Source organism: Equus asinus, chromosome 21 (genome assembly GCF_041296235.1).
Source record: "Equus asinus isolate D_3611 breed Donkey chromosome 21, EquAss-T2T_v2, whole genome shotgun sequence".
Taxonomy (NCBI): domain Eukaryota; kingdom Metazoa; phylum Chordata; class Mammalia; order Perissodactyla; family Equidae; genus Equus; species Equus asinus.
Genome location: NC_091810.1, coordinates 59,019,312 through 59,037,708, shown reverse-complemented (window position 1 = coordinate 59,037,708; position 18,397 = coordinate 59,019,312). Strand labels below are relative to the sequence as shown.

General features: G+C 46.2%; 1 long non-coding RNA gene across 1 annotated transcript; it reads right to left on the bottom strand.

Annotated features, from left to right (window-relative positions):
- Positions 1-6,729: 6,729 nt before the first annotated feature.
- LOC139041498 (uncharacterized) lies at positions 6,730-18,285 on the bottom strand. The gene is made up of 3 exons (XR_011496776.1): positions 18,197-18,285; positions 7,789-7,870; positions 6,730-7,283 (listed from the first exon to the last, which is right to left on the bottom strand). It is a non-coding gene; the product is annotated as an uncharacterized lncRNA (long non-coding RNA).
- Between the last annotated feature and the right edge of the window lie 112 nt (positions 18,286-18,397).

The following is an 18,397-nucleotide window of genomic DNA, read 5'->3' as shown; positions in this document are numbered from 1 at the left end:
ATCATCAAACTGTAGAAAAGAAGGAGTACACACGTTAGCCATTAGGAAAGGCCACCTGATGGAGAAGGCCCAGCACCCTGCTCTCCTGTATGGCACGCACTGAGATAATACGAGCCATAGGGAGCAGGAAGGAAGGCTCTGGGAAATGCTGCTTCATCAAGAAATCAATGCTCAAGAACATCTAATGTGTTTGGACGTAAGGAGAGGAGATAGGTACAGCCTGGGCTAAGTTTGGGGATGGATTAGCGAGAAAAACAGAGAAAACCAAGAAAAAGGGAAAAAAAGACAAATATTAATGTTAGAGAAAACAAAAGTTGAACAGAAAAGGGAAACATGCACCTGGCCTCAAGCCCCTGCCTCCAACTTTCATAGTCACTGAAGAAAGCACTGATAAGTCACAGCCCTCGCTGTAAAGCATCTTATATCAGCCCAATAAGTTTCTTGTGGGTTTGGCTGTGGGAGTGTGTCCATCTAGGAAGGGCTCAGAGTCTCCCAAGGTAACACCCCACCCCTCAGCAAACTGCAACAAGGCTCTGTAACTAGAGTCACTAACATAATCATACATATAGTCATAAAGGGTGGTATGGGGGCTTGAAATGAAAGGGTTTGCTTATTCTGGGAGATGAGGGAAGGCTTCCCCAAGGAAGAGATGATTGAGAAGGAGAACTAACTAGGTGAAGAAGGAGGGGAGAGCATTCCAGGCAGAGGGAACAGCATTGTGCAAAGACCTAGAGACAGGCAGGAGCCTGGATTGTTCAAGAAACTGAGAAAAGCCCAGGAGCCAGAGTGCAGTGAGGCATGAGAAGCAGAGTCAGGAACTCTGGTAGCGGGTGGCTGGAAGGATAGTAGCCCTCTGTCCATTCAAAAACTAGAAGGGCAAGCCCAAGGTGAAGGCAGCACCTTGCCAACAAGAGTCTGAATTAGTTGGATGGAAATAAAATAATCTGGCTACTGGCTGTCCCCTGCTGGTCAGGACATGTCAGGGCAGTCTTTCTAACAATTGCTTAATAAGTATGTGGATATTTTTGTTATTTATGGAAACAGAATATGTAAGTTCATAAAACATCAGAGAAGTGGTGCTGAGGGGCAGTAATAATCAAGAAATTAAGTTATGCAATTAGTGGGAATAATGGGAAGAGGAAAGAAAGCAAGCTTCTTCTAGAAGAGTAAAAAAATACTTCAACCATAAATTTATAAAAGCAATTTTAAATTCTTAAAGCAAAATTTTTAAATTGAGCCTTTATTTCAAGTTGTAGAACTATTGAGAAATTGAGAATTATGATGAAGTCTGGAACATGATCTTTACTGAAATGGGGCCATTCTCCTTGCACCGTTTTGCAACCTATTTTCCCCTCTCTCCCTCCAAAACTACATCATTGTCAAGGACCTTCACTCTTAATTGTTCACCCTTGTAACAATGGACAAAATGCCACTAAGTCAATGGGTATCTCTTGGCAACATTTTCTCTGCAATGTCATTGCCATTACTTGAAAAATCTTGATTTTAAATATGTCTTTAAAGGCAACAGAGACATACTTGGATTGTAAGCTGTTTATATTCTTTTCGTAGTGTTTAATATAGATTTTTTCCACGTCTATATCCATACATGTATGTATGTATGCTTAACTGATAAGCCCATGAACTGAAAACACTTTTCATTGTATGTAAGTATCTTTACTCTCAGGTGGTTTATGCTAAACTTTTTTGAAAATTAATATTCTTCTACTTTGAATATATAACCTTGAGCTGTGGCATACTGAATTAAAACACCAGTATTTTGCCTACCAAAAGTGTTAAAATTTGTTATCATTAGATATCTGCAAGGGGGTAAAACAGAATAGTTTGCCATTTGAGAATTTTTTAAAAAGGAAGCTAATAACTCCAAACAAACAGTGGCAATTCCTGAAAAAAAAATTAAACTATAAACCAAAAAGGTCAAAAGATAAGTTATTGAGACATACATACATCCAAAAATATTATGTGCCACGGTATTAGTTCTAAGTATTCTCTGGGCTCTCCAGTTTAAAATATTTTGATAAATGCTATGACAGATACAGATTCATCTCTTTAATTTATTTGAGTAACAGCACTCAGCTTAATACATTTTCTTTTTTTAAATTTGTTTTACATCGATCATATGCCATGTGCCAAACCCTGTGTAATATACAACATCCGTGTCATTCTCTGAAATTTCCTAAATTTGCATTTCAATATTTCAGGAGATCTTGCTTTCTATTATTCTAGAACTATAATTGTTTGGTATATTCTTTCTTTGCTAAATTCCCGGTTTCACTAGCTGTAATATTTCACTTTTTTATCATGAAGCATTTGGAGGGGGCCATCCTCTGTGGCGTGGATATCACGAGTCCATCTTGGAATTTGCTCTATGTCTCCAGTGGGTGAAGTGGTTTATTGACTGTCGATTTGTAAAGTGCTCTCTGGGATTATCTGAATGCAAGATAGTAGGAGTGGAAACATATTTCATTCCCTTTTCTGTCAAAATAGAATTAACATGCACAATATATCATCTTCTAGCAAGAGTGGATGAAATTCCAGTGAGTGATCTAGAGTCTGCATCACTTGGTTGTCCATACAGAGTCCTGCCTGGATAGTTGTGGTCTCCAGGGTCTGATGGCTTCCTCTACTGTCTCTTTAGTTTAATCGTTGTTTTTATGTGTGTGTGTGTTTGTACGTATATATACATTATATGTGCATATATGGACATTTGGTTTAAAACCTACTCCTCAGAGTCATGGGAAGAGAAACAGGAGAGAGAGAGAGAAGTTTCCCTCCCACCCTGGCCCCATCTGCTCAGTATCTTCACCATACTTCCTCCACCCTCCTGATTAACCATTGTTATTTGTTTCTTATGAGTCCATCCAGATTTTCTTTATGTACTTAGAAGCAAATATGAATATGGATCTTTGGTTTTTCCTTTTATACACAAAAGGTAGCCAGCTATATACACTATTCTGAACCTTGTGTTTTTCCTTCTCAGTTCATAGAAAGCATCCTTATTCTCTTTATGACTGTATAGTATTTCATTGTTCTAATGTATGGATAAATCATAATTTATGTAATCATCCCCTTTTGAAGGAAATTTAGTTTCTTTCCCATATTTTATTATCACTGCAATAAATAACTGTGCATCATCACTTTGCCTGTGTGCAAACATACTTTAGGACAAATTTTTAGGAGTGGAACTATGAGGACAACTGATCTATGCATTTGTAATTTTTACAAATATTGCCAGATTGCCTTCTGTAAGGGTTGTACCAATTTACTCCCATCCATAATGTGCTGTTTCTGCTTGATGTGTTTTCAATGGTTTTCTGAAGAGAGAACACACTTTGATCATTTCTTGTTTCCTATCTCTCAACACTCATTCATTGAACAAATATCGACCAAGTGCCAACTATGCCCTTAGCTCGCTTCTTAGGCCCTGGAGATACAGCAGTGAACAAAACAGACACAAATCCCTTTCATAACGTTTTATTGTGAGACAGAGAAATGGGTGACTAAAGGTAGACATGGTATGTAACTTTCCTGATCATTTAAAGCCTGAGACACCAACTCAGATGCCATGCGGGGAACTTAAAAGTTTGAAGAAGGTCAGAGTTAAAAGGTAGAGGGAGTGGTTAGCACTGTGTCATCCTGGAGACAACAAGGCCTGTGTAAAGGCTGCAGCTACTGCTCTGCTCCACACTATTAGGTCATGTGGATAGAAAAGGCCCATGTTGATAGACCTTCCCAATTTTCAAGAGAAACTAGAAATCCATATTTTTATGTGATGTCTCCCCATTTTGAACATTAGAAAATAATTCAAAATTTTAGGAACACTCTGAGGATGTTTTTTTTTAATGGGGCTAAACAAGTTGATACTCAAGTTTACAGAGAAAAATAAGCTTGCAAGGATATCTAGGAAAATATGGAGGAAGAAAAAAGCTATAGTGGGGGTTCAGGGACTAGCCCTACCAGGCATTGAAACAGACTATAATTAAAGCAGTGTGGTACTGGTACAAGAATAGACAGACATTCCCCAGAACAGAATAAAAAGCCCAGAAATCAACCTAAGTACATAAGGAAAATTAATATGCAATAAAGGTGGCATCTCAAACCACTGGGGCAAAGAATGACTTTTTAATACATGGTGTTGAGACAACGGGACAGCCATGGGACAGTGAAAAACTAGATCCTTATCTCACACCCTACAAGAGAATAAATTCCAAATGGATCAGAGATCTTACTGTAAAAGGTGAAACCATATAATTACTAGAAGAAAACATGGGTGGATTCCTGCATAATCTGGGTGTAGGGAAAGGCTTTCTAACTAGGACTCAAAATCCAGTGGCAATAAAGAACAGATTGATAAATTTGACCACACAAAACTAAAAAATTTCCTCTTGGCAAAAAAACACCATAAGCAAAGTCAAATGACAAAATGGGAAAAATAATTGCAATATATGGCACAGATAAAGGCCAATATCCTTAATATTAAAAGAACTTTAAAACATGGGGGAGATGAGATTTAAAAAAATAGAAAAATGGGCAAAAGGCATGAATAGACAATTCACAAAAAAAGGTATTAAAATGAGCCTTAAACATATGAAAATCTGTTCAACTCACGTTATAAAAGAAATACAAATTCAAACTAGGCTGAGATACCATTTATTTCCTAGATGACTCACAAAATTTTGAATATGACAACACGTTTTATTGTTGTGGCTGTGGAGAAAGAGGCACTCTCATACATTGCTGGTGGAAAGGCCGATTGATACAACCTTTCTGGGAGAAAATGGACAATTCCTAACAAAACTACACATGTGTTTACCTTTTGATCCAGTTACCCAGGAATTTACCCTTAAGATACTCATATGAAATTGTGATTAAAGAAAAAGAATGAGGAAGATCTCTATGAACTGAAATGGAATGATTTGCAGGCTATATTGTTAAATGAAAAAGAAAGGTACAAATGAGTATCTCTTGTATGTTACTTTTTATGTAGGAAATGAGAAATAGTAATATATACATGTATCTGCTATTTGTACAGAACACAAACAAAACACAGGAAGGATAAACCAGAAACTAATGAGAGTGGTTACCTAAAGTGCTAGGGTGGAGAGGATGGGGGGTTGGGTGAGGTACAAAGGAAGGGGCAGTGGCACTTCTCTGAGTATACCTTTCTGTATATTCTGACCTTTGGGACCATATTAATGTTTTGCTTACCTAAAAAAAAAAATCAACAAGAATGGGGAAAAACCCTAAAATAGAATACAGACAGAAAAAAATGACCCTAACTTGGGGGTGGAGGAACTAACCCAAGTAACGTTTGAATAAAGTGTTTGACAAAAGCCAAAGAGAGCTGTAAACAAATACTGAACTCTACTTAGTGAGTTGGTTTTTTGCAGTGGAATGGGTTAGCAATTCTGAAGCTACTTTCTGGGTATTCAAAGACAGAGCATACAAATGTTTTGTGAATAATGGGAGTGAAGTTTCTCCCTGTCAGAGAATAGAGTTACAAATATAGGAAGAGAGGAGGCTATGATGAATTTTGTGGTGTTAGACAGGAAATGGAGGTATCACTATAAATTCATGATTTCAGTAGATTGAGTATAGATACATGACTGATAAATAGATTGACTGATATAGATGTAGATGGACAGAAAAATTGATATAGATGTAGATGGACAGAAAAATTTATTTAGCTGTGTCCATCAAGTGAGCCTAGAATCAATGACACTCCAGTAGCAATGAGCACATCTAATACCCAGATCTTGGTCTGCAAATACCATCGTCCACTAAAAAGCATCAATTCTCCTTAGACAAATGACTGATTCCAGGACTGGTGCAGGAAAAGGACAAGATGTGCCTGGAACATCTTGTTGAACCAGAAAGTCAGGAAGAGCCACAGAATAATGAGGAGATGCCAAAGGCACACAAAAACCAACTGGAACAGACCCACTGATCAAACCGGGAAAATCAGATAGCAGTAACTGATTCAGGCAAGAATCATCAACAGATGCTAAAACTAGAGGGTAAATGTTTGATGAGAATAAAGATACTTACATTGTCTCAAAGAAGCTCCCCACAGAATGCTTTTCAACTACAAATGAGATAATACAAAGGGACAAAATTTACAGTGAAGAAACCTTAGAGATGCTGTCTTAACCAAGTGATCAAAGTTAATGTTGTCAATAAGGCCACAAAGCAACATCATGTGCCTCTTCATATGGTGCACTGGTAAGGATACAATATCACTTCTGGAGCATTCCTGCCAAAAATGCATAACCTGAATCTAATTATAAGGAAATAACAGGTAAACTCCTATTAAGAGAGATTCTACAAAATAACTGGCCTGCGCTCTTCAAAACTGTCAAGATCATGAAAGACAAAGAAAGACCTAGGAACCATTCCAGATTAAAGGAAACTACAGAAACATAACAACATAATCCTAAATTGGATCCTAGATCAGAAAAAACAAATTTTCTCTTCTGCTGTAAGGGGCAGAATGGGTCAATTGTAAAAATGTGAATAGGTCTATAGATTAGATAATACTGTATCAATGTTAATTGCCTGATTTGATAATTGTATGTGGTTATATAAGAGACTATTCTTGTTTTTTAGGAAATATTCACTGAAGTGTGTAGGGGTAAGTATGCAACTTACTCGCAAATGGTTCAAATGATAATAATATGAGAGAATAAAAAGTGAACATTTGGGGAATCTACTAGAGGGTTATGGGAATTCTTTATTCTTGCACTGTTCCTGTAAGTCTATAATTATTTTTTTTTAAAAAAACCCATTGTAAGAGTCTGCACTGTACAAGCAAAAACAGAAAACACAACTAAGAACAACAAACCCCGTTTGCTCCCAGCATGTGCCTGTGGGCTGAATTTCACCCTTGGGTTCCAGTTTGCAGCCTCCAGTTTAGAGCTATTTTCCTGAGTTGATTTTGAGTAAAGTCTTGCTGATAACAACCATTGCCAGTGCTTGAGAATACTTTGCTGCATCTGGAACTTTTAAACCAGCTTAACACCAACTAGGAAGCTGCAGAGACAGCCCTTATATAAATAAGCAATTTGGTAATAAAGCAGTTTAAATCTGAGAGCAGCCCCGGTCCTCAGAGATGAAAAAGAGCGGTTGTGGTCCAGACGGTCTGCCCCCACAAAAGTCCTGCAGCTCATTAGCTGCCTTTGGAGAGGTGCAAACTCTCTTGCTTCCTGGTTTCTGGCCTCAGCCATACACAGCACTAGAGGGGTATCTAATAATCTTTCAGATTGCCACTGTTGAAGAAAACATGTTTGTATAAATAAAGGGAAAAAAGAAACTTTAAAGTTGAATGAAGTTATGAAGGAAGAAAAATGTGTTTCAATATTGGAATAGGAAATGTTGTTCTTGGCAGGAAGATTTTCTGAGGAGGAAAGAGAAACCAGGGGAGTAGCAGGGCCTCTTTTAGGGGTCCCGTGAAGTATATGGGATGGTCTCATCTGCGGGTGCAACCCAATCTGCTAGGATGTGTCAAATCAGTCTGAAGACTGATCCAGGGGACATTCATGCCACCTTTCCCTTCTCACCCTGCAAGTGCTCTTTCCTGACTCATCAGTCCAAAGGCCAAGGGAGCACAGACCAGGATATTAAACCCAGAGGAGGAGGCTCCCTGATGATCTGGACCTTGGGAGGCAGGGAAGAGTTATGCAAGGTGAAGATGAGGGAAAAACATCCTTGGCAGAGGAAACAGCATATGCAAAGGAGAAGCATGTTAGATGTAACTTTGAGGCTGTATCTTACTTTCTCGTCGTTTCTCTCCATCTCTTCATATCTCTCTTGGAACAGTCCAACAGATATGCAGTCTGGAGTTGAGTTTAACTTCCTGAGGACATAGAGGCCTAAGTGAGTACAAATCTAGTAGATTTGGGGTCTCAGACCTCATTATCCAGAACACAGAAAAGGTACCCATTTCAGTCCCTGATCGTGTTCTACTCACCCCAGATAAACATGTCTTCACTCAGACTGAAGAGGCTTCATTAATTGTTATATTTATCCCAGAATACTTTTCTGGATTTGTTAATGCCATCCCTTCTTCAAATAAATCACATAGTCATTTTCTGAGCTGTCCTTTAGGCACAGTCTGCAATAGTGGTGGGAACTCAGAGTCAAGATCTGGGAACTCTCCCAGCTGATGTCTTGCCCTTTAATCTGGAGCAGCTGCTTCCTGGACAGAAAGGAGCCCCAGACACAAAGGCATCCATTGCCATCTCAGCTCTGCACTCTAGCTATGTGACTGAGCAAGCCCCTTAACCTCTCTGAGCCTGTTTCCTCATCTATAAAATAATTTCCATCTCATGGAGAGGTTGTGAGGACTGGCAAAGACAAAGCCCCATGACAGTGCTTGACACAGCTCCAGCTGCTTTAGGCTCTCCTCGAAGCTGGGGGTTGGGGGTAGGGGCAAGCTTCTACACCTCAGGAAACATCACCACCTCCACAGCCAATTGGACGAGGGCCGGCCCACTTCTGACATTTGTGAAGCGAGAGAACAAAAGGAGGCCAGATTCTCTTTGCTGTGGGGTTTTTCTTCACTCCATCCAATCCACACCAGGAAACCGTAAAGAAACCTAAGGCTGGAAGACCAGGTTAAATTTAAAATGATCAGATTCCTTGAAGCTCTGCCCTGGAGCATGACCAAGCCCAGGCTCTTGGTCCACAGCCTGCCTCCCTCCACTCCCTGATGCTTGAGGCCCAGCAACCATGCATGTGGACTTTCCCCTACCTGTACATTCCAGCTGCATCACTCCCCTCCCCTTATCTCCCTACCCCTCGCCCTGCAAAGAGCCACCCTTTGGCCATTCATCACCAATGACAAGGTCTGCCCTCAGGAAACATTTGATCCAGTGAGGAAATGCCTACTGATCTTAGAAGTGGTTTCAGAGCTGTTTGGGTAGGAAATTCCTGAGTCCTGGGTGCCCCAAGTGTGTTCTAAAACAGGGCTGGTAGGTGTACAGACTTCAAGTAGTCATATGCCCTACTGTCCTGCAAATTCCTCATCTCATGGAGAAGGGGAGAACTGGAAAAGGGCTTGAATATTTTGAATAATTTCACTGGGCTCTGGGGTGTAGGGACTGTCCCTAGTTGTCTGGTACCACCTGGCCCTGGGACGATTAGGGCAGGGGAATACTGGCCTGGAGTGTAAGAGCTCCATAAAGGAGTGGTTGGGGGATTGGGGTCTGGATTTGTTCATTTTTATAAGAAAGACATGCTCCCAGGCGTGTCTTTGCTATCTCTAGGAATGAGCTGGCCTTGGGAGCGGCAGTCCCTCCAGAGTCAACAAGGCCCCAAGATGTCAAAACTTCAGAGTACAGCAAACGAAAGGCATGGTTGATATAACCATTTGTAGGTTTTCCAGCCAACAGCTCAGAGGTCTCAGTCTACAGCTGGAATCAATTGTGATGTGAGAAAATGAGCCTTCAGATGATTCCAGCCCCCAGCCTTCAAGCAGCCCAGTGACACCATGTAAAGCAGAAGTAAGCTATCAAGTCCTGCCCAAATTGCAGATCATACTCATATAAATATTTTTTGTTCATTTTTTTGGTCACTAAGTTTTGGAGTAATATTTTATATAACCATAGCAACCTGAACAATGGTAATGAACTGAGCCAAACAGATTCTCTCTCTCTCTCCAGAATTTAAACTGAGACACACAAAAATTAGTGAGTTACCAGCAGGAGGATAAGTGGTTAGACCCAAAGAGAAGCAGTGATGGAAGATACAGCTGAGTCACATTCCTGACAAATGACTCATCCTGGAATAACAGGAGTGCTGGTCTGGAGTGGCCCTGATCCTGAGTGATCCAGTTTCCTTAGGTCAGCAGTAGGACCTGGTAATCCCTGAGGCCTGCCAGGTGGTGGGTTTCTCCAGGCTGTGAGCTGGGTTCCTGTGAGGACTTGGATGGGGCAGAGACCCCTGCTCTGGGATGCTCATGCTGGTTCTTCCCAAGACAATCTCCATTCTTTGCAGCCAAGGGAGCCTCTCACCCTTGGGGACACATGGACACATGGTCCTTGGGGACGAGTTTGGCATCCAGTAAGCAAGCAGGATGGTGATACCCACTCACTTTCAGTTCTCCTGCCAAGAGCCATCAGGGACTCATAGATACAGTCAACGTTAGGGAGCTTTGTGCACTCTCTAGGTCTGGTCAAATGCATGTGTCTAGTACCCTCATTTCTCAAAACCATTTTGGTTATAATATTTAAAAAATAATTATTAGTGGTTCCAAAATGTCCATAAATTTTACTTCCTCAATCCCATCTCCAGGCTCAGACCAGGACAGGTGCCCGCTTCTGGTCTGCACCCACTCCAGAGCCTTCTGGGCAACAGACCATCATCCTCCTGTTCCTGCCTGGAAAAGCAAGGCCCAGGGAGAGGAGGTACTTGCCTGGGGCCTCTTTCAACAGAGACAGGGCCTTCTCAGCCCCAGGTTCCTACACACCTCCACTGGCCCCAGCCCAACACTCAGGTGTGGAGCACTGGGAGTGTCTTCCATAGCCACTTTAGCACCAGAGCAGGACTAGGTAGATGGCAGTGGTTCATTGGGGTTAAGAGCCCTTCTGAGAATTGGCTTTAGCAGTGCATGTGGGACAGCACTGTAGAAGGACAAAGTGTGGCAAAAGTGTGTGTGTTTGTGTGCACGCATGCACGCGCGCATGGGTGAGGAGGGAGGGAGAGGGGAAAGTGGAGTCAGGGGACAGGCTGATTTATTGATATCTTACTTTATTTTCTCTCTGTATTCTCCCCTCCCCCAGTTCCAAAGGAAATAGCCCAGCCCTCTCTCCACTCAGGCCTCTGGGGAAGTTTGTGGGAAAAATAGAAATTGCCAGTAGATACTCCCTTGTTCTCACTTGTGATCAGGTGCACGAGGGAGGGTCAAAGAAGATCAGGATTGTAGGAGGCGGGGTTCCAGGCAAACTGAAGGGGTAGGGTAGTGCTTGGCAGGGCTGGGATGTGGAGGGCCCGAGGGCAGGGAGGGAGAGAGAAACAGGCAGTGCCAAGGTGGGAGAAACCAGCCTGGGCAGAGACAGGCTTGTCACATGTGTGCCCTGTCCCGGCATGTATGTGAGCCTATGTTCAAGTGAGCTTGTACCTGTGTATGCCAAGATGTGTGCCTGTGACCAGACCTGCCCGCGAAATATCTCATGCCACAGACTGCAGGCATGTCTGGGTCTGTCTACCTCAGCTCCAACACAGCCTCTGCAAGCATAGGCCAAGGAATAAAGTGGGCACCAGTGGCTGGGCCAGAGCCCGGGGTCTGGGGAGCCTGAGTGAGAGAGAGCCAGGCAAGAGCAGCCCCCACCAGCATGGACAGGTGATATCTGGTACCTAGGACATAGGGGAGGCATTGAAGGGGCATCTACGTTGGGGCTAGAAGCGTAGAGTCCTACCTCAAGGAGCACATTGGCTCCAGAGTCACCAAATCAACTTGAGACTCTGTGACTCTCTGCCCCTTCAAGAGTCAAAGCCACCCCTGCCAGTGGGCTGAGGGCACACAGGGCTGCCCACTCTGCTCCAGTGGGTTTCAGGGCAGGGCCCTGTCTCCCCACCAACCCAGAGCTCCCAGGGAGGACCTGAGCTCAGGGCTCCCCCGAGCTCCCCTTATGCCACCCAAGTTCTCTGGGCAGGGCAGGTCTAGGATTTTGGAGGTTGAGAAGAAGTGGCTGGGGTGTCTTCCTCTAGGAAGGCTTCTTGGATTTCTGGGTACCCTGAGGATGGAACATCTCAGTCCCAAGGCACCAGGGTCTGTCTCAGATCAGGCTGTGTCTTGCTCTCAAATTCTCCAAACACTTCTGGACCACCAGCTTTGTGCCAGGTGTCCTTTTCTCTCTATGCTCAGGACCCCTGGCTGACTGCCCTTTTCTCCATCACCAGTAGCCAGCATCCGTTTCATCTCCTACTCTAAGACTGGCTGCCAAGTAGGGCACATCACTCCAATTCCCCTGCTCTCTACCCCTCCAGACAAGTACCCAGGCCCTCACATTCCTGAGGGCTTTTCTGTTAATACCCTGGGGAAAGCTGAACAGGAGTGCAAATCATGACAGCTAGGTGAAGTGGGGGACACGATTGAGTCCACTCTGGCTATGGTATACCCCAAGGAGCTGGCAGGGTGAGAGGCCTCCTTCCACATCCACTTGGGCACATGAAAAGGACTTCACAACATGGGGGCCACCAGGGGGCAGCCTATACCTGCTGGACCACTGGCCCATTAGGGGTCCTTATTCTTGGGAATAAAGTGTCTGTAGGTGGGAAGGATACTGTGCACGGGTCCCACCTGGGGACAGGTGAAAAGCATCCCTAGGGTTGAGAGCAGAGGGAGAAGATGGCTAGGAAGCCCCAGGTGTCAGTGGACACAGGCATTTGGTTGGAGGAATCCACATGATCGGGGAGAGGGGATCTTAGTAAGAAAGAATCAGGATATCTTGGGAGCATGGGTGTTGAGGACAAAATGATGAGATGTTGAGGAGCTCTTAGGGATGATGTCCTGGGGCAACCTGAGTGGGGAAGACAAGACAAGGTTTCTTGCGGCCTGAGGAAGCCCTCTGGCTTCCCTAACAATACCTTGATTCTTGAGGTCATGGAGAGGGGCAGCTGGAGTTCACACCCTCCCCCTAGGGACCTGCATTTCTTCACCTCAGGCCACTCCAGCCTAGGCATGTAACTGTGGTTTGGTTACATGAGCCAATATAATTCCCATTGTTGCTTAAGCTGGTTTGAGTTGTTTTTCACTTCAACCTACAGATCTGAACTAGTTTCTTAAATGGTGCCTACTCCTTGCTCAAAAAGTATCACTGGCTCCAGATTACCCACAGGTTAAAGTCCAAACTCAATTTAGCCTTTAAGACCCCAACTTCTTCCTCCATCATTATGCCCAACTGCTTCTCAGATGCAGCCTTCTCGGTGGACACTATGAATGGAAAAGTCCTCTTACTCAGGAAACTGAGGGCTCTGAAAATGACTTTGTTAACACCATCTCCTCCACCATCTCCACTCCTTGGACTGCCAGGAGAATAAATCAGTTCTACTCTATGCTACCCCCGATTATCACTCTGTCTCTTCCATCAGGCTGTGAGCCCCTTGAGGGCACTTTGTCTACTGCATCTGGCCCAAGCCTGGCACACTGAAGGCATCCAATACACACCTGAAGAATAAAGAAAAGGACATCTGTGGGTGTGGCTTGTCCTGCCTTAGCTTCAGCATGCCTTTTTGGAACTGATTTGGATTCTGGGCCTCGTTCCCAATAGGAGAGAAGGGCTACTGGCTGGAAGAACCTCATCCAGGTGTCAAGCTGACCCCAAGAGAGAGACCTGTGGGCGGGCTCGGGTTTGTATCCACTTGACTGACCACCAGGAATCTGTGCCTAGATCTACTCCTTTCCCAACAGAAGACCTGACACCCTCAGGCCCAGTTCCTGAAAGAAGGAGCTGGAAAGACTGAGCCAGAAGCACATGCAGCTAGAATCAGAGAAAGAGACACAGAAAAGCACATACGGAGACAAAGACTAAGTAACAAACACAAAACTCAAGACTGAGATGCCCACAGAGAACAAACAAAGCAGACCAAGAACAGAGCCTGGAGGGCAGAGCTTCAAAAATGGAGAGCAAGGCAGGGGCAGGCTGGGAATGGCAGATCCAGAGAGCATCTCAGAGGGCCTTCAACCTTCTGCCTGGGTCCCCAAGACAGAAACTTGGAGGCCATTCTTCCTTGTTCATCCCTCATCCCTCAAGCCCAACCAAAAGGCAAGATTTGTCCATCTCCTTCTGAAATATATGGAATCTGTCTAACCTCCTCCATCCCCATCTTCAGGGTTTCCCTGCCTCTTGCACTGTCCCTGACCCAATCTATTAGTCAATAGGAATTTTCTAAACATGTATCTGAATATGTCATCCCCACAGCCCCCAGAATAAAGCCCAGATACCTTTCCTGACTTACAAGGCTCTACTTGCTGTGAGCCCTACATGTCACCAGAGCCTTAAACTCCAGCCATTGTGGACTTTTCCCAAGAGTATGCTCTCCTTTGCCTCTTAGCCTGGGAACATACTGCTGTCCCCTGCACCTGGGACACTCATTCTGTACTACCCCCTCCCCAGGTCCCCTTTCCTCAAATCACCACCTCACTTTGATCTCAACACCAGTGTTCCTTCCTCAAGGGCAGCCTCTCCCTCACCCTTAGAGCAGTCTCACCCCTATCTTCCACATTGCAGTCCAACTGTCTCCTCCCACACCAGAGCTCTACCCCAGGGTTCTACCAGAGAGGCCAGGCTGCTCTCACCACTGCCCTCCATCCTCCTACCTGCTCCTGTCCTGGGACCCTCAGAGCCAGGCTCACCAGCCCTAGTCCTACGTCCCCCTGCCCTTGTATCCCAGTCTCTGCTTCCTCACTCTGTGTAGCTCTTCCTTTTTAGGGTCATGGTCCTTCCGACATTTTCCATTTGTCTCTTTAAAAAAGATTTTATCCATTAATTTTCTATTCAAAGAATTCTATTCAAATAAAAACTAAGTTAATTTAAAGAAAAACATTAAATAATGGTGCAGGTGGTACAAGGACACTGCATGATAGAAGTTTGGGAAACGTGACTTTGGCCAACATTTAGGTGGTCTGTATAGATTCCTTTAGATCCCTTTTATTGTTTCTGTGCCTCCCTCTCTGGGGCTTGATGTGCTTTGAGGTCAAAGGGCTGGCACCGGTCCTCGGGTCACTGGGACTGCTTTGCTCCCATTCTGAGAGAGCCCAAAGTGCCTGGGAGCTTAAGGTCCCCATGACAGCCCTTAGCTATGACTGACTAGTGTGAGAGTATGATAGCCCAGCTGCCTCACCCTTGTTTCTGACAACTCTGAGATCCCATGTCTAGAAGAGAACCTAGCACATCGCGGGCACTCAATAAATGTTTGCTGAATGAACAAATGTAACCCAATTTATCAATCTTATCCTCTGTAATTTCTAGAATTTTTGTCACTCCTAGGCCTTTCCCATCTAAGATCAAAAAAGCATTTACTCCTATTTGTTCTGGTATACTTATTTATTTTTAAATTTAATTATTTGATCCATCTTGATATGCTGTAAGTACTGAGGTAAATATTTATTTTCTCCTCATGAATAATCAGTTGTCCCAATAGCAATTCTTTTTTTTTTTAAAGCAAATTTATTTATTTATTTATTTTTGAGGAAGATTAGCCCTGAGCTAACATCTGCTGCCAATCCTCCTCTTTTTGCTGAGGAAGACTGGCCCTGGACTAACATCTGTGCCCATCTTCCTCTACTTTATATGTGGGATGTCTACCACAGCATGACTTGCCAAGCGGTGCCATGTCCGCACCTGGAATCCGAACCAGCGAACCCCTGGCCGCCAAAGCATAACGTGTGCACTTAACCATTACACCACTGGGCCAGCCCCCCAATAGCAATTCTTGAATACTTCCTTCATCTGTAAAACCAAGATACTATCTTACCTAAGATTCATTCAGTGAGGTATTATGCAATCATTTATAATGGTAGTTATAATGATGATGTGACCATGTGGAAAAATGCTCACTTTCTAATTTTAACCATGATTTTTTTATAGCTACCTAAAAATTATGTCAACATATAGGCAAAGTCGGGGAGAAATGGAGGAAAAGAGATTGATTTAAGAAGGGTGACAGGGCTGTGGGTAAATGTTTTCTTTGATTCCTATTAATATTTATGAAATAAATAATAAATTGAAACTTTGAACAGAATATGGAGGGGAAGATGGACTTAAAAGATAGCAAGCTATTTTCTTCCTTGAGTGTGAGACAAAGACTTGGGTGAAGGTATTTTTGTTGTTTTTGGAGGTGATCTCAGGAAGCTGAGGACAGTGGAGGATGCAGGTAACGGAAAATTTTACTGGACGGTCCTAGGGGGTCACCATTACAGGAAAGGCCAGACAAGAGAGACTCTGTATGAAAACCACTTCCTTTGGCCCTGTACCTCTGAGCTCTGAGCTCCTTTTCAGCCTTAGCTCAGGGAGCAGAACCTCTGGAAATCCCCCACCCAAAAGGAACCCAGGCCTCAAGCACGTGGATTAGTGAGTCCAAATGCTCTCATCACCTTGCCCTGGCTAACGGGATGCTTCATCAGCCAGGCAGCAGGGATGCTGATCTCTGTGCTTATACACTAAGAATTGTAGGAGAACCATAATTCCCCCACAGGTATCTTTGGAAGATCCCTCTATAACCTCTTAGAATTCAAAAGTTCCTAAAAATTGAATTCAGAGAATATTGTAATTTACCGGGTCCTGGGCCAGCCATAACCTCATAACAATTGTGAAGAGCAATAGAAGCTGGACACAGGAAGTCCTGGGTCCCATCGGGCCATAATCTGGTCCGTACTTGGGAGGGTTGGGCAGGGCATGCCCCGCAGCCTGGGCTACTTACACTAGGGCTTGCTTTCCTAACCAAAAGGGCCCTTCACTTCAACCTTCATGGCTCGGCTGCCCCAGACAACTCACTGGGCTCCCAAAGGCGCCGTTAGAAGAGCAGAGCAATTGGCACCAGGACTCACCCACAAGCAGAGCCAGGATGTCACCTGAGGTCCTGGATTTTGGGTCAAAACATCCATAGTTTGCCTAACTACTCTGTACAGCAGCTTCCCTGAAGTGTTTTCCCACCTGCCTCAGCAACAGGAGCGCTGTCTCAGGGCTGTCCCCCACACCAAGACCCTCACTGGACTCCGCCTGGTGCACAGACCAGCGAGGTCTGTGAGCTGCCCCTCGCCACAGGCGCTCCCAAAAGTGTGCTTTAAAACTTCGGAGAGGCTTGTTGGTTTCCCGGTGAGCACGCGCCCTCGCTGCAATCAGCTCCAGGCTCCAGGGTTGGCCTCGCTTCCTTTCAGCCATGACCGGGCTGGACATGCCTACAAGGCCTGAAGTGCGCGCGCAACCCGGCGCGGAGAGGCAGGGCGTTCTACGCCGCTGTCCGCCCACTCTCGTTGCCCACCTACGTCACGCTCCACAGGCCCGCCCAAAAGCTCCTGATTGGTGGAGAGCGCGCCGAGGGCTCCCACCCCGCCCCCGGGTCCGCCCCGCGGCGGCACTGCCCCGCCCCCTGGCGTACAAGGCTGCCTGTGTGGTTTCAAGTTGGAACAAGAAGGCGCGGGCGCGAAAGGGCTCCGACTCTCTGAGGCTGAGGGGGCACTTTCCCGTCGTGCTCAGGCTCTGGCTGTCGCCCCAGGCCTGACTGTAGCTGGCTGCTGTTCAGAAGGACAGTCCCTGCCCAGCTCGGCCCGCCACAGGCCTCTTCCTCTCCTCAGCCCAAGACCGGCTCCCCCGGCCCCCTTCTTGAAGAGCACTCGGAGATGCCCATTGCCAAGGTCCCCCTCGACGCCGACACGCCTATGTGCCAGGAGGTGGGGCCTCCTGGGCTCTCGGGCCCAAGGCTGATGCGGGCTCCGCCGGTGCCCCACGCCTAGAGGCTCCAGGCCGGTCCGCAAACGCCTCCTCCTGACCCCGCTCGCTCCCGGGCCCCTCATCCCCGGATCCCATGGGGTTCTCCACACTCTGGGACCCTTCCGCCTCGCGCACCCCCGGCTCCCTCCGAATCTCCTGCACCTCCGGCTTCTAACTCACACCAGCGCCCGGGACCCCTCCGCGGCCTGCCTCGGTGTGAGGGACCACTCCTTAGGTGCCTCTCCCTGCGCACACCGCTGCCCTCCGCACCCACGTCCCTGACTCTTCTTTCTGCGCCCGGACGCGCCTGACCCAGCGTCTCCCCCAAGACACCCTCAAGGGACTCCCCCCACCCATCCCACACAGCTCCCCACACTCCTCCTGCCTCCTCCCCGGTAAACACCCCTCCTCAGGGTCCATCCTCACTCCCGCAGCCATGCGATCCCTCCTTGGTCCCTGGGGCCCCACAACGCACACCTCGCCGAACCCTACCCGCACCCCCGCGGGCTCCTGCTTATCCTCCGCACGCCCCTCTCCCCATTCAGCTGCCAGACTCCTCCCCACATCCCTCAAACCCCAGGCCCCTCACCCCACTCCTCTTCCCCTGGCACCCCCATACACTCCAGGCCCCTCACATCTCCCGCCAGAACCCCTCGGGAATCCCCGACACCCCAAGCCCTCACCTCACTCATCTTCCCAGGAACCCCCCCAACCCCAGGGGCGCACGCCCCCTCCCGCGCTCCACTCACCGCCTCCGTCTCACCCCGCACCCCTCTCCCCCCAGGCTGGCGGGCAGCGCCGGCGGCGGCGGAGGCCGGTCCCCGGGCCGGGACACACCCACCCGCCCGCCCTCGTTCTTTCCCTCGCTCCCTCCCTCCTTCCCTCCCTCTCTCCCGCCCTCCCGCCCTCGCTCCTCGCTCGCTCCTTCCCCCTCGCCCGCTCCCGCTTCC